The sequence below is a fragment of the Nycticebus coucang genome, chromosome 7 (genome assembly GCF_027406575.1).
Source record: "Nycticebus coucang isolate mNycCou1 chromosome 7, mNycCou1.pri, whole genome shotgun sequence".
Taxonomy (NCBI): domain Eukaryota; kingdom Metazoa; phylum Chordata; class Mammalia; order Primates; family Lorisidae; genus Nycticebus; species Nycticebus coucang.
In genome coordinates this window covers 93444448-93471693 of record NC_069786.1, presented here as the reverse complement: position 1 = coordinate 93471693, position 27246 = coordinate 93444448, and the positions used below count along the sequence as shown (strand labels likewise).

Below are 27246 nucleotides of genomic sequence, written 5' to 3'. Positions count from 1 at the left end.
CTGGTAAACTATAACTTAGAATCCACCGGTTCCACTTCTTAGACTTTATCCTAAGGAAATAATCAGGCAAGTGTTTGGATGAGTGAGGTTGTGTTTATGGTATGGTTTATAGCAATAATCGAAGTGATCATGTTGAGGAAATTATTTAACCAGATTATGGTATATCATACAATGGTATGTTAAATGACTATTAAAAATAATGACATTCAATAGCTAATAATCCATATTAGGATATCAATGTTCGTGTTATATTTTGTGTTGGAAAAAAGCCAGCAAGCTAACAATTTTTCTCCGTAATATGATCTCATTTTATCTATACATCAAAATAGCTAAACATTTATTTATAGACCAAAATGCTGTGGGACTGTCATCAGTGGATACTGGCCTTCCAGATGATATTTATTTTCTTCTTTATCTTTTCTCAACTTCTTTGAAATTTTATAGTGGGCATGTGTTATTTCCATACTCAAGAAAAAAACTGATGGAAGTATTTTTTTCGGTCCCCCAATTCTTATTATTTTGTTATAAAATTAGGTCGGCAAGTTTTACCGACCTAATTTTGGCTTCACACTCTCTGAATGTGAGGCAGTCTTAGCTGGAGCTCTTCATGAAGCACCATGTAACAATTTTGTTTATGACGTTTAGACTTTCACAGTCACGGGAAATTTCTTCCCCACTCCCACACTGCTCCAGAACTCTAGGTTTGCTGTCACTAGGGTAGGGCTCATGAGCTTTCAATGTGCTCTAAACTGCAGGAACTACCCTGGTTTGTCTGAGTTTCCTGATTGAAACGACTTTTCTGTAATATAATTTATATAAAAATAAAACTCAGTTAAAGTAACTAAATTAAGCTATCACTGATCATTAAAGCAGATGCTATTTTTAAATGGTGTTTAAAATCCTTAAATGTTATTAATATTTAGGAATCTTTTACCAGTCAGAATTTTTCTTTCAGATGATAGGTATAGATCCTGATTGGAAGGCTCTTTCCTTCCTCAATCTTAGCTGGATGTGAAAATCTCCAGAGCTGGCGTTTCACTACTCCCCACCCTGACCCCTGGGTTGGTCGTGGCTTGTGTTTAGCCCTTGAGGCAGCTCATTTTCTACTCAAACTTTTGATACATAGACTTAAAGCTAATTTTGTTGGCTGTGATCTTTCAGTCTTCTGTAGGACTATTAATTATCTAACAGATTTTAGTATTTTCCCAATGTGAGACCACTGTGATGCAAAAGAAATAGTCATTACTGATTTCTTACAGAGAATCCAAGCTCCTTCCATCATGAAAGTCTGTTTTCTTAAAGAGTGAAACCTACCCCTTCTTTCTTATTTAAGTGGATTGACTTGCTCACATGGTTTCCATAGGCAGAATAAATCAAGTAAAGGTATTGCTGAGTTGCCTAAACACATTCCATACCACAGAACTACTCTAAAAAGCAAATTTCCCAGGAATAAGCTAGTTTTTATTGGAGGCCACAATTTACAATGCTTCTTATAGATGGAGCTCATTATTTTTTATTTGTCTTTTTATCTCCTGTCCTGGCTTCAATTTGCTCAGCTCAGAGGATTGTCTCACTGGGGAGTCATCCATTGATGATAATCCCTACTTTGAACAGATACTACACTACATTTCTTGGGCCCGTATTTTTTCCCTAGAGCTTTGGAGTCAGTCACTAATTTGGTCAGGTATAGACAAAGCCCAGAATTGTTTTCTAAGGAATGTCTTGCCCAGAAATGATCCTTCCACCAACCCCATGCAGGAGAGTAGCCGTCTTTTAGGCAGGTATACATGCTGGGCAGTTTCCTTCATGTCCCAAGTAACTTTACCCTTAACCATGTTTTAAATATTTAGGGTCAGGTTTCAATTAGTGAACATTATTTCAACTTTTCTGTTGCTAAATTCTTTTTTTTTTGGCTGGGGCTGGGTTCGAACCCGCCACCTCTGGCGTATGGGACTGGCGCCCTACTCCTTGAGCCACAGGCGCCGCCCATCTATTGCTAAATTCTTACAAGAAACTCATCATTAGACATTTTATTCACGAAAGAATTGCTTTAAAAATAGGATGCCTGGGGGCGGCGCCTGTGGCTCAGTGGGTAGGGTGCTGGCCCCATATACTGAGGGTGGCGGGTTCAAACCTGCCCCGGCTGAACTGCAACCAAAAAATAGCTGGGCGTTGTGGTGGGTGCCTGTAGTCCCAGCTACTCAGGAGGCTGAGGCAAGAGAATCTCTTAAGCCCAGGAGTTGGAGGTTGCTGTGAGCTGTGTGATGCCATGGCACTCTACCGAGGGCCATAAAGTAAAACTGTCTCTACCGAAAAAAAAAAAAAAAATATATATATATATAAAAATAGGATGCCTGGACTTTGCTTCAAGATCTACATTTTAAGTCTAAATTTTGGGTTATGTTGGAGGATAGCTGTTTGTATAGACTGACTTCAGTAGAAATATAATGTGAGCCACACATGTTAATTTTTTAATAGCTATGTTAGAAACAGGGAAAATTAATTTTAGTAGTATATGTTATTTAACTCAAAATATCTAAAACATTAATACCAGTAGAACCTCTGTAAGTTGACCACTCCAGGGACTGTAACAAACTGGCCAATATACGGAGGTGGTCAACATAAGGAACTAGGCCTGCTGTACTGATATGGACATCCGGTGCATGTCCAGTCTATGAAAATTAGGTCAACTTAAGAAGGTGGTCAACTATGAAGGTTCTACTGTAAATCTTATTAGTGAGTTTAATTTATTTACTTATTTATTTATTTTAGTACTAAGTCTTTAAAATCTGGTGTGCATTTTATACTTGCAGCATGTCTAATTTGGACCAGCCACATTAGTGGCTCTTATATTGGATAGCATAGTGCTGGAACATTATTGAGTTCTGGAATGCCTGTTCTGGAATTGGTGCTATTGGTGTTAAGCCAATGAGATGTCATATAAATGGTATTACATCAGCACTGTTGTACTTGACATAGATGGAAGAATGGAGACTTCATATGTCATGAAGTCCAACAGAGAAAGTTTTCTCAGGTCTCATCCCCAGGAAATCATTTGTGTTTATCTTATGGAAATGTGGCATGGGCTTGTGATTTCTTATAACTATTTGATTGGAATGTTAGAAAGCTCAGAGATAAATTAGTGGCCTGTTTCTAGTATCTAAGCCATGGTGAAAGCCATGACTTCTAGATATAAATTTTACCCCTGCCTTTTTTACCCTTGCTTTTTTACCTTTTGATATTTTTTTCAGCTTGATGAATATACTACAATATGCCATGGATCTTTTAAATACATTGATTAATCTCATGTTATTTAAATTTTCACTAAGTTTAATTATGTCACTGTAAATTTTATGTGAAATAGAATTTAAAATGTTTTAGAAAGACAGTCTCACTGTTGAGTTTTGGTTCTTTTTAACTTAACAAATTTAGATGTGGTTGGGGAGATAATATCAGTCATTTGGTCTACCTTGGGACTATATTAGATATTATCTGGTGATTTCTTATGTCAGCAGTTCTCAGATTTCAGTATTCATAAGCATCAACTGGAGAAATGTTAAAAATCTAATGTTTGGGCCTTATTCCATGGGTGGGTCGGAGTCTAGAGCATGGTGGTTTACCATGTTCACCATTATCACATTCCAGGTAGCTGCCTCTTCCGTCTTCCTTCTTCCTAACTCTAATCTCCCAGAAAAATATTTTAATCTGACAGTCTTTTCCTTATCTTTCCTTCCCTGCCCCTCTCTGGCTAAGTACCATGTTCTGTAGGTCAATTCAGAGTCTTCCCTGGTTGCTTCACCCATTATTTCTGTTTCATGTACTACACAAGTGCAGTGTGTCCACTGTATCATTGAGGATTCTTTAAGTCTGTGACAGAAACCCAACCCAAATTCTCCTCGGCAAAAAGAGAAAAGTGTTGGAAGAGGCCAGGAATAGACCTTGTCTCAGGCACACTGGATTGAGGACGGAGGGACGTCCACAGCCCATCTCTTTGACTCTCAGCCCTGCTGACCATCAAGCCCTCATACTTCTAGAAGGCAGGGAGGAGCTACTGTAGGGAGAGTCAGTACATATAAGAGGAGGAGAGGAAGACCACTAATACTTAGGATCCCAAATCTCTTCTTGATCCTGGTTACCCATGCGTGATGACAGAAGGAATCACCATTGCAAAAGGTGGATTCTTGTGTGGTGATCCTTCTTTAAACAAAAAAATGGATTAATGAGGTAATGCAATAGTGCATAGTGTTTGGAAACTTTTTCCCAATTACAACCAGTTAAAGTTGGTTTGCATTCTAATTAGATTTTAATTTGTTTAAAACTATTTTTAAGGCCATGGTAGTTTTCTAATTTTAATAATATAGCATTCTATGCAAAAATAAATACTTTTATTTATGAACTAAAGGTATTTACTTCTTTGAATAGATTTTAATCTGTTAATTAAAACATAGCTTCTTGTAGTATATTGAATTTGGGAGCAAGACTCCAATTTCTATAAATTTTAATGAGCTAAAATAATTTGACTCATTGAAGCAAATGGAATTTTTCAGCATCTTTAGAAAGAAATTGGCTATTATACTTATAGTCATATAGCTTTATCTGCCATATATATGTATAACCCAGTGAAAATAGCTCTATCAATGTTTAGTAAGGGTTATCTATTCTATAGAAATCATTCCATCAGACTTCACACCTTGTTTCATCTGTAAGTTTTCATTTGTTCCACTTTCGTGCGTAGTTACAGTGTTTCAGCTACTGCACTTGATATCTGGTGAAACTAGTGAGAAAGGAAAAGAGTGGAGGAGACGCAGTTGCTTTCTGTAAGAACCTGCAGCATGTGTGGGTATTCAGAAGTCAGCTGGAGTGCCCTTCGCGTGGTCTGAAGATTGGGGTGTGCATCAATGCATCGGGGTGGGAGGAAGCTGGGATGTAGGGAGGCCAAGTCCCCAGACTTGGCACCACCAATTTCTTCTTTCTTCCTGTATATTTAGGCTAAGAGGCCGTCACTGTCTTCCTTTTAACACATGCCCAAGTGCCATGGAAACTCACCCCAACACTGACGTGGGAGGCAGAACTTCACTTTTCAGCTGACTGCAGGAATTCTACATACAAAATTCACACAGTTTACTTAGATCCAAGCAGCCATCTAAATACGTATTCATTATATTCTTCATTAATCGGTAGGTGAGAGGAGGAGGGCAAAAAGGATGCTATTTTTTCCTTGAGTTCCTCCTCTGGGAGGCTTCCAGCAGGAGAGCCACTCCTTGGGGCCTCTTCCTTGTGCTGGCACACGGAGTTGCCACGATCCATGGAGACTGTCTGGAGAGAGGGAAGTTGCTACTTCTCAACAACATTACGGCCTTATAAATTTGACTTAAATGTGTGGCTCACAACAAATAACTAGATAATTACTTTCTGTATCTGCAAAGCTTACATTAGACGGACCAAAAAGAGAGTGAGAAAGCGCGGAGACACAACAGAGCTGCTCCGGCGGCTCATGGCTGCTTTGTTCATGGGGGGCTGCTCGGCTCTTATGCTTAAGGTGCTAGCTGTAAAACCTGCAAATCATTGATTACGTCTTTCTCTCCAAATTTTATGGGTAAACCTTCATACCACAGGATGTAGCTTTAGTAACCCAGTGGATCCTGGGGTCTGTGGAAGCCACAAGGAGCCTTGATGCATGAGAACAGGATTTTAGACTTTCAAGACCTCAGAGTGGGTCTCTGCCGTGTCACCCACTACCTTGGTGCTGTCATTTGGAAATCAAGTCTAAGATTAATAACTCCATCACAGGGGAGTTTGGAGATAACATGGGGGTGGGGGAGCATGAGCGTGGAGGGTGGACAGGGGTTACCAGAAAAGCAGCCTCTTAAAATGAATCCATTTACTTTGAGAAAGTATATTTCATGGTAAATAGGAGAAAAAAAGGGTTTGGTCCTGACAAAAGTTCAAAAAAAGGAGAATCAGTTTATTTTATCTTATGACATAATTTCGGTAGTAATCATAAATATGTCTCAATAAGTAGAAAGATCAAATGATGTGTTTTGGAGGGTGGGGAAATTTTTTTGTGTGTGAAAATTGTATGATAGCACAATTAGGACATTTGAGTTTCTCAACACAACTGTGAAGAAAGTTATATTGAAAAATCTACCCTATGGACTTTCCCTTCATATTCCTATGAAATTCAAATTATTCTTGATTCTTTTCTCCTTCAATTGTCCATTGTTATAACTTTGCGAGATCATTATTCTTTAGTGGTTTTTCATGTGATTCAAGTCATTATTCAAAATTACTCTATTGACTTTTATGTATTTCTGAATCTTTTACTAGTTGAAGCAGTTTCTCTCTGCAGTCTTTTTATTATTGGAACGTCTGCCATTCAGCGAGAGACTAACAGAGATTACACTGGCAGGGATCCACTCTGTCATGGCCGGGAGAAATGCTTGAATGGAAACTAATATTTATTTATTTATTTATCTATTCACTTATTTATTTTTATTGTTTCAGGCTGATTGAGGGTGCAAAGAATTAGGTTACACTGATTGCATTTGTTACATAAGGTCCCTCTTATAATTGTGTCCTGCCCCCAAGACATGTGCCGTACATCTTAACCCCTCAATCCTCTCCCTCCTCCACTCTCCCTGCTCCCTTGTTCCTCCGCATCCCCCACCTTGAATCGATTTGAGTTTTTCTTGTATGAGAGTTTGTATTAGATCATCTACTGCCTTCATATTAGAATTGAGTACATTGGATTCTTGCTTCTCCATTCTGTGATACTTTACTAAGAAGAAAGTGTTCCAACTCTATCCAGGTTGATACAAAGGATGTAAAGTCTCCATCTTTCTTAATGACTGAATAGTATGCCATGATATACATGTATCACTGGAAACTAATTTTTAAAGAGTTTAGCTTCATTGTTTTGTGTGTGTGCGCGCACATGCGTATTTATTTATTTATTTATTTATTTTGTGCTTTCATCTTCAGCCCCTTCGTAGAGTGGAGCTTGGAGATAAATACTTAGATGAAAAGGACCTCTTTGTCAAAAAATATCTGGAAAGTATACAGCCTTGTAGGTAGGCCATTTAAAAGAGTCTTCAAATGTTTTTTTATCCTACTACTTGCTTAAAATTAAACTTAGTATCAATAAGTAGGATCATGACACTGAACAGAACTGTTTTCTTATTCACAATGCACACGTTCAATTAATTTTCTGGTTCTTCCAAATTATTCTCTGCTCCATTGGAAATCACATGAGTTGAGCAATTCATTAATTATTATTTTACATTTAAACTTTTTCTAGTCTTAAGATTGTAAGTTCCTTGAGAATGGAGTTTGTGTCATCTATTGTATCCCTGGAGGTAGAAAAGTGCCTTCAGAGTGATTGGATAATTTTTATTTTACAAAAAATCAGGCAGGTGTTCTTCTTTTTTTTTAATGATTTAATGCATCTTTTATTCATTTCTGTAGTAATGGTAAGCATCAGTTGGTAATCTCAGACTTTGAAATTTAACCTGGTGTAATTCTTTTGTTAGGTTAAAACAATAGTTGAGCCAGGTGTGGTGGCTCATGCCTGTAATCCTAGCACTCTGGGACGGTGAAGTGAGAGGTTGATAGAGCTTAGGAGTTAACGACTTGCCTGAGCAAGAGAAACAAAAACAAAAAATTACAAAATCAGCTGGGCATTGTGGCAGGAGCCTATAATCCCAGGTATTTGGGAAGCTGAGGCAGGAGGATCCCTAGAGCCCAAGAGTCTGAGGTTGCAGTGGGGATATGATGATGCCACTGCACTCTACCCAGGGTGACAGAAGTCTCAATAAGAACAACACCACCACCAAGAATAGGTGGAAGGGGGAAAAGGAGGGGAGGGAGGGGGGAGGAGGGCCGAGGGAGGGCGATTGGTGGGATTACACCTGTGGTGCATCTTACAAAGGTATATGTGAAACCTAGTAAATGTAGAATATAAATGTCTTAACACAATAACTAAGAAAATGCCAGGAAGGCCATGTTAACCAGTGTGATGAAAATGTGTCAAACGGTCTATAAAACCAGTGTATGGTGCCCCTTGATCACATTCATGTACACAGCTATGATTTATTAAAAAAAATTAAAAAGAACAACAACAACAAAAACAAGGCAAGGCAACTGCGCACATGTCCTCACAAACAATACTGTATTATTTAATTGAATTTGCCATTGTTGTAGGTGCTCTACTGAGAAGACCATGCCAATATTAGAAGTGACGTCTGTCTGTCCTATCTGACATTCCAGTGGGAAGAGACACAACAAACAGACTAAGTTATACTCTAATTACAATATGAAAAAGCGTTATGGAGGAAAAATAAAGCCAGGGGAGGAGGTAGATAGTATTGGAGTGGTTTACATTTATTGTAGCATAGTCAGGGGAGGTCTCACTAAGAGGGTGCCATTTGGTAAAAACATGAAGGAGGTAACCAAGTGAGATGTGTGGATATTGAAGAGAAAAGTTGGGGGAGGGACAGGTGCAAAGGCCCAGTGGAAGATGTGGCTAGCGCATTCCGGGAGTAGCAGCAGCCTGGAGTGGTGTGACACAGGTGGCAGTAGTGGCAGATGAGGTCAGAGAGGACTCAGGGCCAAGTCATGCTGTGCTTTCTAGGCCTCTGTGAGGGTGTGGGCCTTCTCTGAGAGAGATGGGAGTTATTAGGGGATTTTGTGTGGAGAACAGCATGATCTGACTTACATTTAAACAGGAGCACTGTTGTTGCTGTAGTGACAATAGACAACAAGAAATCAAGTATGGAAGTGGGGAAGCGGGCAATTTAGTAGAGAGATGAAAGGGGCTTGGACCAGAGTGAAGGCAATGAATGCTAATTCCTATGTGTTTTTGCTTTTTAGTTGGATTCTTCCATTGGTCTAGAATGCAGGCCCTTTTTTTTTCTTTCTTTTCTTTTGAGACAGTGGGTCACTTTGTTGCCCTGGGTAGAGTGTGGTGGCGTCATAGCTCACAGCAACCTCAGTCTCTTGGGTTCAAATGATCCTCTTGCCTCAGCCTCCGGAGTAGCTGGGACTATAGGCAGTCACCATAACACTTGGCTTTTTTAAAGATGGGGTCTTGCTCTTGCTCTGGCTGGGGTGTCAAACATCTGAGCTCAGGCAATCCACTCACCTCAGTCTCCCAGAGTGGTAGGATTACAGGTCTGAGCCACTGTGCCTGGTCTGCAGGCCACATTTCTATAGCCTTTTCATATCTGTCAAGGTCCCACTGATGTTTTCTCCTTAGGCGGTTTTTAATTACTTTAATCTTGCTGATCACTCCCTGGAACAAGTACTTACTGCCTTTTGCACTTACACCTTATAGTATAGAAGGCGATCACTTTATATTTCTTTCCTATAGCTTAATTTTTCTTTCTTTCTATGCTATTGCAAGGGCCTTACCATAAGCTTTTCAACACTTCGCTCAAAACAATCTTTTTGAGATGACAAATGTGGCTAATTCTAAAGAAATTCAACATTTATTCACACTGTTGTCATGGTCCATTGGTCTTATTATGTTGTCTCTAGCAGCAGTTAACTTCATACACTCATTCAGTTGAAAATAAACACTGTTGGTGTAAGAGAAACAGTAATTTGTCCTCAAAGAGCTTATAGTTTGGTAAGAGAAGACATGAATCTTCATAATTAGAATTTGAAGCCTTGTGAAGTCCAGATGATGTGAATGATATAAAAAAGGCCACTGGAATTCAGTAGTAGGAATGTTGGCTTCTGGCTGGGTGTTCTTCAAGAAGAGAGTGGACTTTAGGTCTTGAAGGTGGAGGAGGTGCAGAGAATGGTGTGAGTAATGCTGGACAGGCTATGCATTTTCAAGGGTAAAAGATAAGCTTGCATGGACATTTGGGTTTACTCAAAGAACTATAAAGAAATGCACTCAAAAATCCACTCTCTGCTCTCCACCCTGGTCTCCGGAGCCACTGCTTACATCTGTGCCATCCTTACTGGTCTCCTGGATTTAGGAACAATTGAGGTCTCAGCATAATTGGTATGTTTCTACCCATGAGAAGCCTGCTCTGCTCACACTCCCCAACTTGGTACCACTCCTGCTCCTTGTTCACTTCCATCAGAGCCCTTTAATTATGTTATATACTTGCTTGGAAGGGTTGTCACTAAGAAGGTGCTAGTAGAGAATAGGTGGATTGGCTGGGCAAATGGAAGGACAGAGAGGCCTGTTAAGAAGAGATGGTCTAGAGTAGAGAAACCGGCGTCGCTGGAGTGGTGGCGCAGCTGTTTCCTCCGGAAGCTTCTCTCTGCTGCTGGGGTCAGCAGCAGCACTGCCTCCTTACCCCCATGGGACGGGGAGTCGTTCTCTGCTTATCCTCAGATGACTACTGGGTTGCAGGGGGAGGTTCAGGCTCCTCCCTAGGCTTCCACTGATATCCCCTGGGTTGGAGGCAGAGGAGCGCTGCCTTCCACCTTCCACCATGACATCGTATGGAGGGGGTGCCTGGTACTGCTGAGCGGGGTGAAGGTCCTCACCAGACAAGTCCTTGAGGGCCCTGCTTAGGGAGCGGAAGGGGACTGCCGCATGGGGTGTAGTCCAGGCTCCTCTGTGGCCTCCACTGACTCAGGTAGGGTAGCATTCCATACTGGAAGAAGAGCTCTCTACATAAAAAATGCCTTTGTTCAGCAAATCACACAAAAATCCAGCAGAAATCGTGAAAATTCTGAAAGACAACCTGGCCCTTTTGGAAAAGCAAGACAAAAAGACAAGGCTTCGGAAGAAGTGTCGAAATCACTGCAAGCAATGAAGGAAATTCTGTGTGGTACAAATGACAAGGAACCCCCGACAGAAGCAGTAGCCCAGCTGGCCCAAGAACTCTACAGCAGTGGGCTGCTGGTGACGCTCATCGCTGACCTGCAGCTCATTGACTTCGAGGGAAAAAAAGATGTGACCCAGATATTTAACAACATCCTCAGAAGACAGATAGGTGCTCGGAGTCCCACTGTGGCGTACATCAGCGCCCACCCCCACATCCTGTTCATGCTCCTCAAGGGATATGAAGCCCCACAGATTGCCTTGCGATGTGGGATTATGCTGAGAGAATGCATTCGACATGAACCACTGGCCAAAGTCATCCTCTTTTCTAATCAATTCAGAGATTTCTTTAAGTATGTGGAGATGTCAACATTTGATATTGCTTCAGATGCCTTTGCTACTTTTAAGGATTTACTAACCAGACATAAAGCGTTTGTAGCAGACTTCTTAGAACAAAATTATGACACTATCTTTGAAGACTATGAGAAATTGCTTCAGTCTGAGAACTATGTGACTAAGAGACAATCTTTAAAGCTGCTGGGTGAACTGATCCTGGACCGCCACAACTTTGCCGTCATGACCAAGTATATCAGCAAACCGGAGAACCTGAAGCTGATGATGAACCTCCTTCGGGACAAGAGTCCCAACATCCAGTTTGAAGCCTTTCATGTTTTTAAGGTTAATGTGAGGGTATAAACAAGCAAGTCACAATATTTGAATTTGTTGGGTAGACTCCCTCTTGTAGTTGTGTCCTGTACCCCAGAGGGGTGCCATAGACCCCTACATTGTGCCCATTCAGTGAGAGCACCCGAATCCTCCCTCTCTCATTCCCATTCCTCCCAGCTTGAGTTGAAATGTGTTTTTCTCCTATGTGGGAGTGAATTAGATTGTCTGCTGGCTTCATATTAGAACCGAGTACATTGGATACTTGCTTCTCCACTCGTGTGATACTTACTTTACTGAGAAGAACATGTTTCAGCTCCATCCAGGTTAATACAAAAGATGTGAGGTCTCCATACCTTTTCATGGCTGTATAGTATTCCATGGTATACATATACCACAGTTTGTTAATCCATTTCTAGATAGATGGGCATTTAGGTTGTTTCCACATCTTGGTGATTGTAAATTGACCTGTGATAAACAATCTAGTGCAAATGTCAAAAAAAAAAAAAAAAGAAGAGATGGTCTAGAGGGGCAGAGACAAGATGGCTGACTGAAGCCAGCTTTCCACAGAGACTCCCATCCAGAAGCAGAGTTAAAGGACAGAAATTTAGCAAGTAACCTAGTGGATTAGAGCTGCACCAAGAGAGAAGGTTGAAGAATGCACATCAACCCTGCTGAGGCGAGCTATGACCCCAAGGATACAAACAAAGGGTACAAAATCCATCAACAAGCAGATGGGAGTCCCCTCCCCCATGAGAAAGGCTTGGAGTGCCCCACAGACAAACAAGCAGAGTTCAAAGTTCCTCCCACTACACTCCACAGGAGAGACCCTCTAAAAACTGGACCTAACTCCTCTAGTAGGGTGCCACAGTGTTCTCCTGCCAGGCATAAAACTGTATAAAACTGTATATGTTCTCTATCTGCAATTCTAAGCTTCCAGCACTCCCCTCCACTCTCACTCTGAGGTCTGGAGGCCTGCCCCCAGGAGTCCAGATTCTTGGGTGATTTCTTGAGGAGTGTGGACAGGGCCTAGACTGCACCTGGTCAGTGCTGATTCTGTGGCATGGGAGTGAGGAGAGTATGGTTGGTTGAGAGGGAACCACACTGGAGCGGCGGTGCCCCGAGGCGCACAGCAGCAGCCATTTTTGGCAACAATAGGGCTCACTCCCAGATATTCCAAAGCCATACCCACTGTCTCTCTGGGCAACTAGAGGAGGCCAGGCATCTTCTCAGGTGTCGACCACCAGGGAACAGATCTGGGATGGAAACGCAGGCCCTGTGAGTAAAGGGTTTGCCTGAGGTGGTACTGGCCTGGGTGGAGTGCGGGGACTAGAAAATGCACGCGCAGAGCTGGGAAATTCCCAGGGTGGGGCTGACCCAGAGGACCACTTTACTGAGCCTAAGACGCACCTGGCCCTCAGGGGATAATCAGCCTATAGACAATGGAAGACAGGTGGCTAGAACTGACAGCTAAATGAATACAAACCTGCAGGAGCAAAGACAGGGCCTGAGGCGCAGGCTCTGGGAACTCAAAACAGCTTCTCTTCTCCAGGGAAATTTAGCAGGGTCGGAAACAAATTCCCTCAAAGTTGTTCTGTTTTGTTCTGTCAGTAACATCAATCAGGGGTGGGGCTGGAACTGAGTGAACACCCCCAGCCTCCATCAAGCGCCCAAGGTTGTCAGGCCTCACCTCCCACTGCTGGATAGAGACAGAGCACAGTGGCCTGGCTGAGCAGATATAGATTTCCTTGTGATTCAGGCAGGTGCAAATCCCTGGAGTATCTGTTCACTAGAGGCAACTGGGTCATAGCCCTGCAGGGCTATCAGTGACTGGGTGTCATGGAGGTGCAAGGTGGAGAAGGAGGCATCAACCTTCCCATACTAATCTATTTGCTGGGTGGGTCCTCCGGACTCCACAGAACACCGGAGCAAGTCATGTCTGAGTTATCACCAGATCCCTGCGATCCAGTTGCCAGAGACCTTTTAAACTCTCCCATCTGAGACAGGTGCTGACTGAAACAATTGATTTGGACCTTTTGAACTGAGCCAATCACCCAAGGACTATTCAAGTGGTGCCCTGGGTGTGTGGTTGTAGGAAGGTTTGATTATCCTTTTCCAATTGTTGCCTGTGGGGGGATGGGGTGACTTAATTGCTGGTATTTCTCCAAAGCTGAGACTTCAACTCAGAGTAACTGTTTCACTATAGTTGGACAGAGACCAGCTGAAAACAAGACAGAACCACTTAACCACACCACACCAAACAGGTCCCCAGAATCTCAGGCCATAGCACTGTACAGGTCCTCGACAATGCTCCAAGGGAAAAATCAAATGGTGTAAAATAATCATGGGGCAGAATCAGTGGAAAAACTCTGGTAACATGAATAACCAGAATAGATCAACCCCCTCTTCCAAGGAAAGATGTGGCAGATGTAACTGAAGATCCCATTCATAAACGCTGGCCGAGATGTCAGAAATGGAATACAGAATTTGGATCACAAACAAGATTAATACAATGGAGGAAAAGTTGGAATTAGAAATTTGAGGAGCAATTCAAAAGTCGGAATTAGAAATTCGAGGAGAAATTCAAAAGTTGTCTCAAGAATTTAACGACTTTAAAGACAAAACCACCAAAGATTTTGATGCACTGAAGCAAAAATTTGCAGCCCTCAAAGATCTGAAAAATACAGTAGAATCCCTAGGTAACAGAGTGGAGCAAGCAGAAGAAAGGATTTCTGACATTGAAGACAAAGCCTTTGAACTCTCCCAAATTCTCAAAGAGGAAGAGAAATGGAGAGCAAAAATGGACCATTCTCTCTGAGATCTTTGGGATAATTTGAAGAAGGCTAATATCTGCCTTATCGAATCCCTGAAAGTGATGAAGTGGCCTCACAAGGCACAGAGGCCCTTCTCCATGAAATTATGAAAGAGAATTTTCCAGACACGCAAGAGATTCTGAAATTCAGATAGCAGACAGTTTCAGAACCCCAGCACAACTCAATCCAAATAAGACATCCCCCAGGAATATTATAATTAACTTCACTAAAGTTAATATGAAGGAGAAAATTCTGAAAGCAGCCAGACGTAAGAAATCCATTACCTACAATGGGAAGAATATTAGAATGACTGAAGATCTCTCTGCTGAAACTTTTCAAGCCAGAAGAAGGTGGTCATCGACTTTTAATCTCCTAAAGCAAAATAACTTTCAACCCCAGATCCTGTATCCAGCTAAACTGAGTTTCATTTATGATGGAGAAATTAAATTCTTTAATGACATTCATATGTTGAAGAAATTTGCCATAACCAAACCAGCTCTTCAGGATATTCTCAGACCTATCCTCCATAATGACCAGCCCAATCCTCTATCACAAAAGTAAACTCACTCAGAAGCTTTTGATCAAACTCCAACTTCCACTGTGGCGAAAGGATTAAAAATGTCCACTGAACTTTCGAAAAACTCGATATCCAAAATGTTACCACACTTATCAATATTCTCCATTAATGTGAACAGCTTAAACTGTCCTCTCAAGAGGCATAGGTTAGCTGACAGGATAAAAAAACTCAGGCCAGATATTTTCTGTATACAAGAGTCACATCATACCTTAAAAGATAAATATGGACCTGGGGTGAAAGGATGGTCATCCATATTTCAAGCAAATGGTAGCCAGAAAAAAGCAGGTGTTGCAATTCTATTTGCAGACACAATAGGCTTAAAACAACAAAAGTACGGAAGGATAAGAATGGTCACTTCATATTTGTTAAGGGTAATACTCAATATGATGAGATTTCAATTATTAATATTTATGTACTCAAGCAGAATGCACCTCAATTTATAAGAGAAACTCTAACAGACATGAGCAACTTGATTTCCTCCAGCTCCATAATAATCGGAGATTTCAACACTCCTTTGGCAGTGTTAGATCGATCCTCCAATGAAAAGCTGAGCGAAAGAAATTTTAGATTTAAACCTAACCATCTAACATTTGGATTTAGCAGACATCTATGAAACATTTCATCCCAACAAAACTGAATACACATACTTCTCATCAGCCCACAGAACATACTCCAAAATTGATCACATCTTAGGTCACAAGTCTAACCTCAGTAAATTTAAAGGAATAGAAATTATTCCTTGCATCTTCTCAGACCAACATGGAATAAAACTTGAACTCAGTAACAACAGGAATCTGCATACTCATACAAAAACATGGAAGTTAAATAACCTTATGCTGAATGATAGCTGGGTCAGAGAAGAATACAAGAAGGAGATTGCCAAATTTTTGGAACAAAACGGCAATGAAGACGTGAATTATCAGAACCTCTGGGATACTGCAAAGGCAGTCCTAAGAGGGAAATTTATAGCACTGCAAGCCTTCCTCAAGAGAACGGAAAGAGAGGAAGTTAACAACCTAATGGGACATCTCAAGCATCTGGAAAAGGAAGAACATTACAACCTTAAACCCAGTAGAAGAAAAGAAATAACCAAAATTGGAGCAGAATTAAATGAAATTGAAAACAAAAGATTTGCACAACAGACCAATAAATCAAAAGTTGGTTTTTTGAAAAGGTCAATAAAATAGATAAACCCTTGCCTAACCTAACCAGGAAAAAAAGAGTAAAATCTAATCTCATCAAGCAGAAACAACAAAGACATAATAACAACACACTCCTCAGAAATTCAAAAAAACCTTAATGAATATTACAAGAAACTTTATTCTCAGAAATATGAAAATCTGAAGGAAATTGACCAATACTTGGAAGCACGTCACCTTCCAAGACTTAGCCAGAATCAAGTGGAAATGTTGAACAGGCCAATATCAAGTTCTGAAATAGCATCAACAATCTGAAATCTCCCTAAAAAGAAAAGCCCGGGACCAGATGGCTTCGCGTCAGAATTCTACTAAACCTTTAAAGAGGAACTAGTACCTATATTACTCAACCTGTTCCAAAAGGTAGAAAAAGAAGGAAGACTACCCAACACATTCTATGAAGCAAACATCACCCTGATCCCCAAACCCGGAAAAGATCCAACAAGTAAAGAAAATTATAGACCAATATCATTAATGAATATAGATGCAAAAATATTCAACAAGATCCTAACAAACAGAATCCAGCAACACATCAAACAAATTATACATCATGACCAAGTAGGTTTTATCCCATGGTCTCAAGTGTGGTTCAATATACGTAAATCTATAAGTATAATTCAGCACATAAACAAATTAAAAAACAAAGACCATATGATTCTCTCAATTGATGCAGAAAAAGCTTTTAATAATATCCAGCATCTCTTCATGATCAGAACACTTAAGAAAATTGGTATAGAAGGGACATTACTTAAACTGATAGAGACCATCTACAGCAAACCCACAGCCAAGATCGTATTAAATTGAAATCATTTCCACTCAGATCAGGAACCAGACAAGGTTGCCCATTGTCTCCACTGCTCTTTAACATTGTAATGGAAGTTTTAGCCATCTCAATAAGGAAAGAAAAGGTGACCAAGGGTATCCATATAGGGTCAGAAGAGATCCAACTTTCACTCTTCGCATATGATATGATTGTATATCTGGAAAACACCAGGGATTCTATTAGAAAACTCTTAGAAGTTATCAAGGAATACAGCAGAGTCTCGGGTTACAAAATCAACATTCATAAATCGGTAGCCTTTATATATACCAACAATAGTCAAGCTGAAAAAACAGTTAAGGACTCTATTCCGTTCACAGTAGTGCCAAAGAAGATGAACTATTTGGGAGTTTATCTAGCAAAGGACGTGAAAGATCTCTATAAAGAGAACTATGAAACTCTAAGAAAAGAAATAGCTGAAAATGTTAACAAATGGAAAAACATACCATGCTCATGGCTAAGAAGAATCAACATTGTTAAAATGTCCATACTACCCAAAGCAATATACAATTTTAATGCAATCCCTATTAAAGTTCCACTGTCATACTTTAAAGATCTTGAAAAAATAATACTTTGTTTTATATGGAATCAGAAAAAACCTCCAATAGCCAAGACATTACTCAGAAGTAAAAACAAAGCAGGAGGAATTATGCTACCAGACCTCAGACTATACTATAAATTGATAGTAATCAAAACAGCATGGTACTGGCACAAAAAGAGAGAAGTAGAAGTCTGGAACAGAATAGAGAACCAAGAGATGAATCCAGCTAATTACTGTTATTTGATGTTTGACAAGCCAATTAAAAACATTCAGTGGGGAAAAGATTCCCTATTTAACAAATGGTGCTGGGTGAACTGATTGGCAACCTGTAGAAGACTGAAACTGGACCCATACCTTTCACCATTAACTAAGATAGACTCTCACTGGATTAAAGATTTAAACTTAAGACATGAAACTATGAAAACACTAGAAGAGAGTGCAGGGAAAACCCTTGAAAAAATAGGTCTGGGTGCATATTTTATGAGGAGGACCCCCAGGCAATTGAAGCAGCTTCAAAAATACACTACTGGGACCTGATCAAACCAGAAAGCTTCTGCACAGCCAAGAGCACAGTAAGTAAAGCAAACAAACAGCCCTCAGAATGGGAGAAGGTATTTTCAGGTTATATCTCCGACAAAGGTTTAATAACCAGAATCCACAGAGAACTCAAGCATATAAGGAAGAAAAGAACAAGTGATCCCATAGCAGGCTGGTCAAGGGACTTGAAGAGAAACTTCTCTGAAGAAGACAGGCACACGGCCTACAGACATATGAAAAAATGCTCATCATCCTTAATCATCAGAGAAATGCAAATCAAAACTACCTTAAGATACCATCTAACTCTAGTAAGATTAGCCCATATCACAAAATCCCAAGACCAGAGATGTTGGTGTGGATGTGGAGAAAAGGGAACACTTCTACACTGCTGGTGGGAATTCAAATTAATACATTCCTTTTGGAAAGATGTTTGGAGGACACTTAGAGATCTAAAAATAGATCTGCCATTCAATCCTATAATTCCTCTACTAGGCATATACCAAGAAGACCAAAAATGACATTATAACAAAGATATTTGTAGCAGAATGTTTATTGCAGCCCAATTCATAATTGCTAATTCATGGAAAAATCCCAAGTGCCCATCGATCCACGAATGGATTAATAAATTGTGGTATATGTACACCATGGAATATTATGCAGCCTTAAAGAAAGATGGAGACTTTACCTCTTTCATGTTTACATGCATGGAGCTGGAACATATTTTTCTTAGTAAAGTATCTCAAGAATGGAAGAAAAAGTATCCACTGTACTCAGCCCTACTATGAAACTAATTTATGGCTTTCACATGAAAGCTATAACCCAGTTATAACCTAAGAATAGGGGGAAGTGGGAGAGGGAGGGGAGGGAGCTGGGGGGATAGGTGGAGGGAGGGTGATTGGCGGGATTACACCTGCGGTGCATCTTACAAGGGTATATGTGAAACTTAGTAAATGTAGAATATAAATGTTTTAACACAATAACTAAGAAAATGCCAGTAAGGCTGTGTTAACCAGTGTGATGAAAATGTGTCAAATGTTCTATAAAACCAGTGTATGGTGCCCCATGATCACATTAATGTACACAGGTATGATTTAATAATTAAAAAAAAAAAAGAAGAAGTGATGGTCTAGGTGAGAAATGATGTGACCTTGACCTACTGATGTCGAAGCAGTGGGAATGGAAAGACAGAAACATTAATTAGGGTTTTAAAAATGTGTTATGTGGGGCGGCGCCTGTGGCTCAGTGAGTAGGGTGCCGGTCCCATATGCCAAGGGTGGCGGGTTCAAACCCAGCCCCGGCCAAACTGCAACAACAAAAAAAATAGCTGGGCGTTGTGGCGGGTGCCTGTAGTCCCAGCTGCTTGGGAGGCTGAGGCAAGAGAATTGTGTAAGCCCAAGAGTTAGAGGTTGCTGTGAGCTGTGTGACGCCACGGCACTCTACCTGAGAGTGGTACAGTGAGACTCTGTCTCTACAAAAAAAAGAGAGAAAAAAAGAATGTGTTATGTGGATAAAGTGTACATGCTAGAGTTCCTTGTGTTTATAGTTATGACCTCTGGTGTTTTATGGAATAAACAATTGTGTTTAAATACAGCTTGTCTTCGTTTCTGGCAGCTTTTGACAATCAGTGACCAGAGCTTACATTGTAGTTTGCTTTACAGGGAAGAATTTCCCACATAATGCACTCCAGCTATCACAAAATAATGTAGCATTCTTAAATATTGAATTTCATTTACCAAGAGTTGGTAATTATTTGCAACTTCAGTTGCAGATAAAGTTTTGGGATGTATTCTATGCAAAAGATAAAAAGACATCCCACCTCCCATTCCCAAGGATGTATAAGCAGTAAGAGGTTAATATCTTTTAAAAGGTATGAATCTAAGATGAATTGATGCTACTTCTCCCACACAAATCATCAGTATTTGTTAATAGCCAAGCAAACCACCAAAGTGGCTGATATAAAAGCAAAGAGCTTTTCTTTTTTCTTTTTGGTACCTGGATATACCATAAAATCCCGTAAGTGTTTATTGAAAAATAGGTTGGAATTTCAAAAAGGTAGTGACAATATATGAAGTTTTTGTTTCCATTTTTCTAATTTGGCCTGACATTTAAAAATAATTCTAGAAATGAAATGTTGTTCTTCTTAATTTAATACCATTTTAAAGTATAGATGAATGTTTAAAAAAATTAATACCTATGGTAATGAATATTATTCCAGTAAAGACTCATCACAGTCTATCCTTCACTGAGATAAGTGAGTAACAAATCTTGCCTTTGTTCTTCCCAGGCTCACTGTGCTGTAATCTTCCCTCATTTCATATTTCAGGGTCTGTAATTTTTGCATTGGTATTGTTTCTTCATCTTTTCCTTTATTTTTGTCCAGCATTAATTTACTATTCATTGAGTCACTTTGTTCCTTTTTCATTATGCTAATTTAATTCACTCTGAGGAATTGCTTCTCCCCAGCTGCCTTCAGTGGTAGTAGAATCATCCTTCTCCTCTTCTCCATAGGCCGGTAGGATTGTCTCTCCTGTGGGTCATCCCTGAGCAGCATTGTGGGGAAAGGACAGATGTTGAGGTGGATTTGTACTGGGAGTTCCTGTTACCCAAGAGCATCTTTGGCTCGTTCTTTTTCCTGTTGTTTTGATTCTAATAAATTTCCTTTCTACTTTAGTTTATCAGTAAATTACCTTTCTGTTTATTGCGACTAACAATAATGAGCCCTAAAGGATAACTGTTTATTGCAGTATTTAGAAAGAACCATCCTTTCATATCAAAGATGTATTTTTATAACATTTTTTCTGATTATATATATTATTTGTAGAAAAATTTAAAATACAGGATCACGAGAAGATAGTTATTTGCAATCCCACTATCTAACTACTGAAAGAGCATCCTCTTTTTAATTTGTGTTAAAATTATTTAGTTAGAGCAGCATCTGTGGCTCAGTGAATAGGGCGCTAGCCCCATATATTGAGGATGGCAAGTTCAAACCCAGTCCAGCGAAACTGCAATAAAAAATGGCCGGGCGTTGTGGTGGGTGCCTGTAGTCCCAGCTACTCAGGAGGCAGAGGCAAGAGAATCACCTAAGCCCAAGAGCTGGAGGTTGCTGTGAGCTGTGACGCCACAGCACTCTACCGAGGGTGACAAACTGAGACTCTGTCTCAAAAAAAAAATTAACTATATTTGATATGTAACAGTGTTTGATTATACTTAACATTGTATCATGGTTCTTCTGTCAAATGTTAAAAATATTTTTTAATAGCTTCATAATAGTCCATTATGCAGATATGCCATAATTATAACTATTCCTTCATTGTTGGAAATTTTTTTTGCTTTCAACTTGTTCTGAATTTTGAATAATATTGTGATGAGCGTCTTTTCATAACTCATTGCCAGCAAAGAATTTGCTTCTTTCCTTAGGCGAGGGCCCTGGAAACAGACCCCTGTAAGGCTGTGAGCGTATCTGAGGCTCCAGAATATCCTCTCAGCAGCATATGAATTTCTACCTTATTTTACTTTTACTTGTTGATATTTTAATAGATAAAAAAATTGTATCTCTGTTTTGTTTTCTGATCTGTAGTTGATAATTTAATTTTATTTTTGTGAATTACCTATTCGTATCTGCAAAAAAGGTTTAAATAATTGAATTAAAAATTTCATTGAGTTTAAAGAACTAAAAAGGGTTAAATCAAATCTTATTTTTTTCTTTTTAATCTAGCTGTATATTTGGTGATTTAAAGTTTGATTTAAATTAACATCTTGAAAGTACTGTCAAGCTTAGTCTTTACAATTAACACGTTTTGGGACTTAAAATGCTTTCTATTTGTGTAGATCCTTTTTCTAAATTTACAGGTGAGCTATTTTGATGTTGTGGATCATAACATATTCAGTAAAACTGTAGAGAGAATATGTTTTCCCTAAAGGGCAGCAGCCTGGAGGATAAAATGGATTTTTCTGATACTTTCCACTTAGGAAGAGGAAGTGAGGAACAGGTGCACCAGCCCCTCTAGGATCTCTGTCAAATTCTCATTTCTGAGCAGGTTGTGTAAAAGGACTTTTTCTGGTCTTCTCAATCATTTCACTAGGACAGTCTTGCTAAGCACTGGGTTGTGATTATCTCTGATAAACATTGAGTAATGACTCTATAAATACTACTTTTATATAGTAGACACAGGCCAAATCCACCAGGGAGGGATCTTGAGTGGAGAATTTGGTGATGGCTTTGTTCATCTCAAATGCTAACTGGCCTTGTTAGAGATACTTTCTCTTTCTACATTTCTCATCTCTATATTTATTGCAGGCCAACTTTTTTTTCTTTAGTGTCTCCTGACTATAAATTAATCTTCTCCCCTTTCTTTTCCTGATTTATGTAGATTACAACACTGAGTTTAAAACATAGTGTAGTGGGGCAGGTGTGCATGTATGTCCTAAGTTGTATGTGCATATTTGGGAGGAATTTGAAGGGTTAAACAAATATGTTTATTGTTAATATTGGTCTTATATATTAACTTCCAGTTGAGGAAGTTAGAATCCTGGGCTGCATTCCTTGTTTTATAAAAACCCTCTGACAAGGGTATTCGGTATTGTCCTTCAGGTGAGGTTTAGTAAATTGACATCCACCTGCAGATTCTTTAGCAAAAATGTTTCAAACAAGAGCACTTGCTTTTTATTTATTTATAACCTGCCAGCCAGTGTCTGTATCTGCTAAACAAAATCGGCTGGTTTTGTACATGAAGTTGTATACTATGGTGTTTTGCAGTTTGCTTAGTAATTAAATCTCTCTTGACCTTTGGAAGAAAAGTGATTTTGTTTCAGTTGTTTGAAGTAGATGTCTGTTATCTGAGAAAGCAACACAATGCAGACCTAATCATTATTAGAAGGTTCTTTTTGGAGTGGGGGAGTGCTGTGTCATGTTAAATTGTTTCTGTTGCGATTGGGACAAATAGCTGCAGCATTAACTCACCATGGGAAGGATGGATCATCTAAGCAGCTCTGAAGGACCAGCTTTCTGTTTAATAAATATAGTAGGTTGTAATCATTTCGCTTATCATGAGCTTTACTCTCTAAAGTTTTATAGAAGAACATGGATACTTTTCTAAGGAAAATTTGTCTTTGTTATTGCAGAAGAATTGTTAGGTTTCAGTAGGAGAAGATGTGAAGCAGTTACTCCCTGTGGCTTGAGTAGCACTAATTTCCCCACATGAGAACATTAAATTAAATAAGATAGTAATAAAATAAAATTTTAGTGGGAAAATTTAGAGTGCTTTGATTTTTTTTTTCATTTTTATGCAACTCTGCAAATCAGTTTTTGTGTGGTGTTTGTTCTTGCTTTCTATGGAAACATGAACTCAAAAAATGTGTTATGTTTCCTGTAGGAGAAAAAATTAAGGCTTCCAAAGCAGGTTTGGAAACAGTCCCTAATTGTACTACAAATAAAATGACTAATTGATTTTATTTCATTTCCAGTTTGACCCAAGTCATATGGAGTGAAATATCTGGAAGAGATTTTTAAACCCTGAGCTAAGTTTGTTAGGGACACACTGGTGTAGTCCATTTAATTAACACTATGGCTATTATTAAGCAGAAACTTCCATTTGAAAATTTGTTTTATTCCTGGCCTCATAATAAGAAGCAAGTAAGGCCACCCTCACTAGTGTCTTCAGCACAAATTTACTTGGATATATTGCATTTACTTCAAACTTATTCAAAACGATATTTTCTCAGCTCTGTCAATGTTTCTGGGATTCTGTTGTCAATTACATTAAAATCCAGAATTTGATCTTGATTTCTCCCTCACTTTTATCCCTTATATTAATCTGTCACCACGCTTTTGGGTTCTTTCTTAGAAATATTCCTGATTGACATTTCCTGTTCATGTCAGTAAATCTGTTCTTCTGCACTCAGCACTGGGTGCTCTGACTAATCAGCTTCTCACTGTTTTTTTGTTTGTTTTTGGCTGGGACTGGGTTTTGAACCTGCCACCTCCAGCATATGGGGCTGGTGCCCTATTCCTCTGAGCCACAGGCGGTTTTTCCACCTCTACTTTCACTGGTTTTTCCACGTCTATTTTCTTCCTATTATCTGCCCTACGTAAACTCTCAGATAACATTTTCCCTTTCTTTTATGTTTCGCGTCTCTCCTCAAGACCCCGGAAGGCCTCTTCACTCACTGCTCTTGGTGAGTGAGGTTCCCACTGAATCGCTTCAAACTCTTGGTACAAGGTTCTCTTGATTTCATCTTCAGTTTCTCACCTCTCAAGTCTCATAATGTCCAGTCATTGGCTTGCAAGTAGCGGGCTCTGCAAGTTGTTTTCCAAGTGGGTGTTTGAAAGTTATAATAACTTTTTTTTAATGTAATAACAATTCTATGAGAGGTATAGTTGAGTTCTTAAGCTATGTAACTCAGAGGCCTATATAACCTAACGCAACTGATTTCTGAATCAGGAGAAACTCTGGGAGCCACCAGCCATGTTGAGTGGGGGACACGGGAAGGATGCACTGTTTTCTCCTTCTTCCCCAAGTACAGAGTCAGCCAAGATAGGTAGAACTGCTAGTGATTTTCAATGTGTAAAATTAGTCTTCTGCATTTGTTTTCTGTTAACTCTTCTGCAAATGCTAGTGTTTCTCTCCCAGGCTCTCAGGCATAGATACCCCTCAAACTAAATAATACGTTGATTAATCCAGTCATTATATTATTTGCCTACTAAAATAACAATAGCTACTTTTTACTGAACTCTTTCACCTGCAGTGTTTCTAATCCTTACAGCAATATTGCATGGTACTTAAGGTTACCTCCATTTTAGTAGATAAATATATTGAGGCAAGGTGAAGTTTAAGTATATATGGCTATTGGTTTATGAATACAGTGAATATTTGTGAATAAGCTGGACATATTTGTAAATCATGTAGAAAGAGTATGTCCTTTATGTGAGTGTTGGTTAAAGACATATACAGATAACCTCCATCCTTTCCCCACTTTGTCTCCTCCTCCACCTGCAAGCACCCAGGGGCACTGTTCTGCTGTTGAAGACTTTACAGATTCCAAGTAGAAGAAGCTACAAGTCTGGGACTTGTCAGTCTTCCCATACTCAAGTCTATCCCCAGAAAACTCTCCAGGCTGGACCAGTGTCTTCATATAACAGGATTATATGATTATTCCTATTACAGATTTGTCTTTAAAAGCATCTTCCTGCTAAGATTCAACTAAAGAACCTTTGGAAGGATTCAGGGATTCTTTGTTCTTCAGACATTATTGTTAGATGGTTCAGTGATGTTTTCCCCTTAGCTCCCTTGAGGGCCTTTCTGATTGAATAGAGGTGAAAAGGAAGAAGCTGTTTGGAAGCTGGGGTACCTGCGTGGTTTAGATTATTCAGCAACGTCTAGTAGCCAGCAGCCACATGTTACTAGTGAGCATTTCAGATGTGGTGACTTTGCAATGAAATGTATTTCAAGTGTAAAATACACAATGGATTTAAAATCCTTAGTACCAAAAAAGAAAAAAAAAAAGAGAGAGCAAAACACCTCATTATTATTTTTTTAATGTAGAAACAATAGCAGTTTGAATGTATTGAGTTAAATAAAATATGATCTTAAAATTTCCATGTTTTCTTTCATGTTTTTTTAAGGTGGTTACAAGAAAATCCCATCTGTGGGTTACATTGTATTCCGGCTGGACAGGGTTGGTTTAGACTAACCCTCCACCTGGCCTGTGTATCTAGACTTGCGTTCTTCCTTAGTCATCTCGCTCCATCAAGCATCTCCTTCCTTTCCTATAATCTTTTTTCTCTTCTCTTAACTGGCCCTTTTCTCTCAGTTTTCATTCTTTCAACAAATATTTCCTCAGTTCTTAGTTTCTATGCTAGTATTGTAAACACGTGTCTCTCTCATCCTAAAAACAAAATGAAACCTCCCAAAAAGCAAACAAGCCCAGCCCTGTCTCTATCCCCATGGGCCTCTCTCTCCACATGCCTCTTCTTTACCATCCAGCCTTTTGAGGAAGAGTCTGAACTCTTTACCTCCATTTATCTTCCCAGCCTTCTCTTTTGAGAGAACAGTCTGGCTTTTACCCCTTTTACCCCTCCGTGTAAATTGTGTTCTCTGAGGCCACTGGTTGTCTCCTGATCCCAAATGTTACGGTGACTCCTCGTTTTTGGCTGCAGCTGAGGACACGCTCCTTGGAGTTTCTTCTTCCTTGACTTTCAAGTTATGTCTGTCTGTGTCTTTCTCTCTCCTTGCCTCCCACCCCCATGGCCCTCTCTCTGTCTCTTACGTGTTTCTCTCTCTCTCCTGTTTTCACTTGATTTTTACTTTTGTGACTAGTCAACTCTGTAGCATTGGGTGGTCTTGACCTCATGGAGCCTCAGCGTCTGCTGTGTCAGAGGGAGCTGTGGCGACCCGCCCCCTGCAGGGTCTTCTTCTTGGCTCATTTGCAGGATTCTCATCATCTTTACAGGGTTCTGAGATGCTTCTGTGTTTTTTATCACCTCTCCCATTTCCTTGGTGGTGTCCCCCATATCTGTGCCTCCAATTACAATGCTTTTATACTCTTCTTCTGTTCCTCTATCAGGGGTCCTCAAACTGAGGCCGCAGGCCACATGAGGCGGTGTGATTGTATTTATTCCCATTTTGTTTTTTTACTTCAAAATAAGATATGTGCAGTGTACATAGGAATTTCTTCATAGTTTTTTTTTAAAACTATAGTCTGGCCCTCCAACAGTCTGAGGGATAGTGAACTGGCCCCCTGTTTAAAAAGTTTGAGGACCTCTGCAATTCTTTATCTCAAATATGACTTCTGCCACCCAAGAGTCTCTGTCCTCTTCAGATACCCCTTTTGCCTCACAAATCCTGAATTTCCTTACCTGAAAACAGAGATAATGATGACATCTCTCAACCCTAATTCACAATGTTCTGGAGTTGCCACGGACCGCCCTGTCGGTGGGCTCCAGTCCAAGGGAAAGTAGGGAGAAGGAACGAGGAAGGTTGAGAGATCGGCGAAGGAATGACAGACTGACACACTACGGGTTGGAGTATGCAGCTGTAATTTTACTGTGAAAGCATGCAAGTATTTATACACTTTTTCTTACAGGCAGGGGGCGTCATACACAAGAGTTATTTTGAGTTAGTGGGAGAGTTACAATCATTTACTTAGATGTACAGATCTTTCCTTTATGTTTGCAGTTTTTCATGCTTAGGTAAGTTCTGATTATTCGAGACATTTTCAACAACAATTCAATTGCTCTGCCTTTTGTTGATAACAGTCAAAAGCATGTCCAGACTAAACAGTACAAAGTTTAACTCATTATAAAAGAGCTGGTCTC

General features: G+C 39.7%; 1 protein-coding gene and 1 pseudogene across 1 annotated transcript in view; both read left to right on the top strand.

Moving 5' to 3' along the window:
• The window catches only part of HECW2 (HECT, C2 and WW domain containing E3 ubiquitin protein ligase 2), a 404230-nt gene that overhangs the window by 133590 nt on the left and 243394 nt on the right, over positions 1-27246 (top strand). The window lies entirely within an intron of this gene.
• On the top strand, positions 10610-11479 carry LOC128589750 (calcium-binding protein 39-like; annotated as a pseudogene).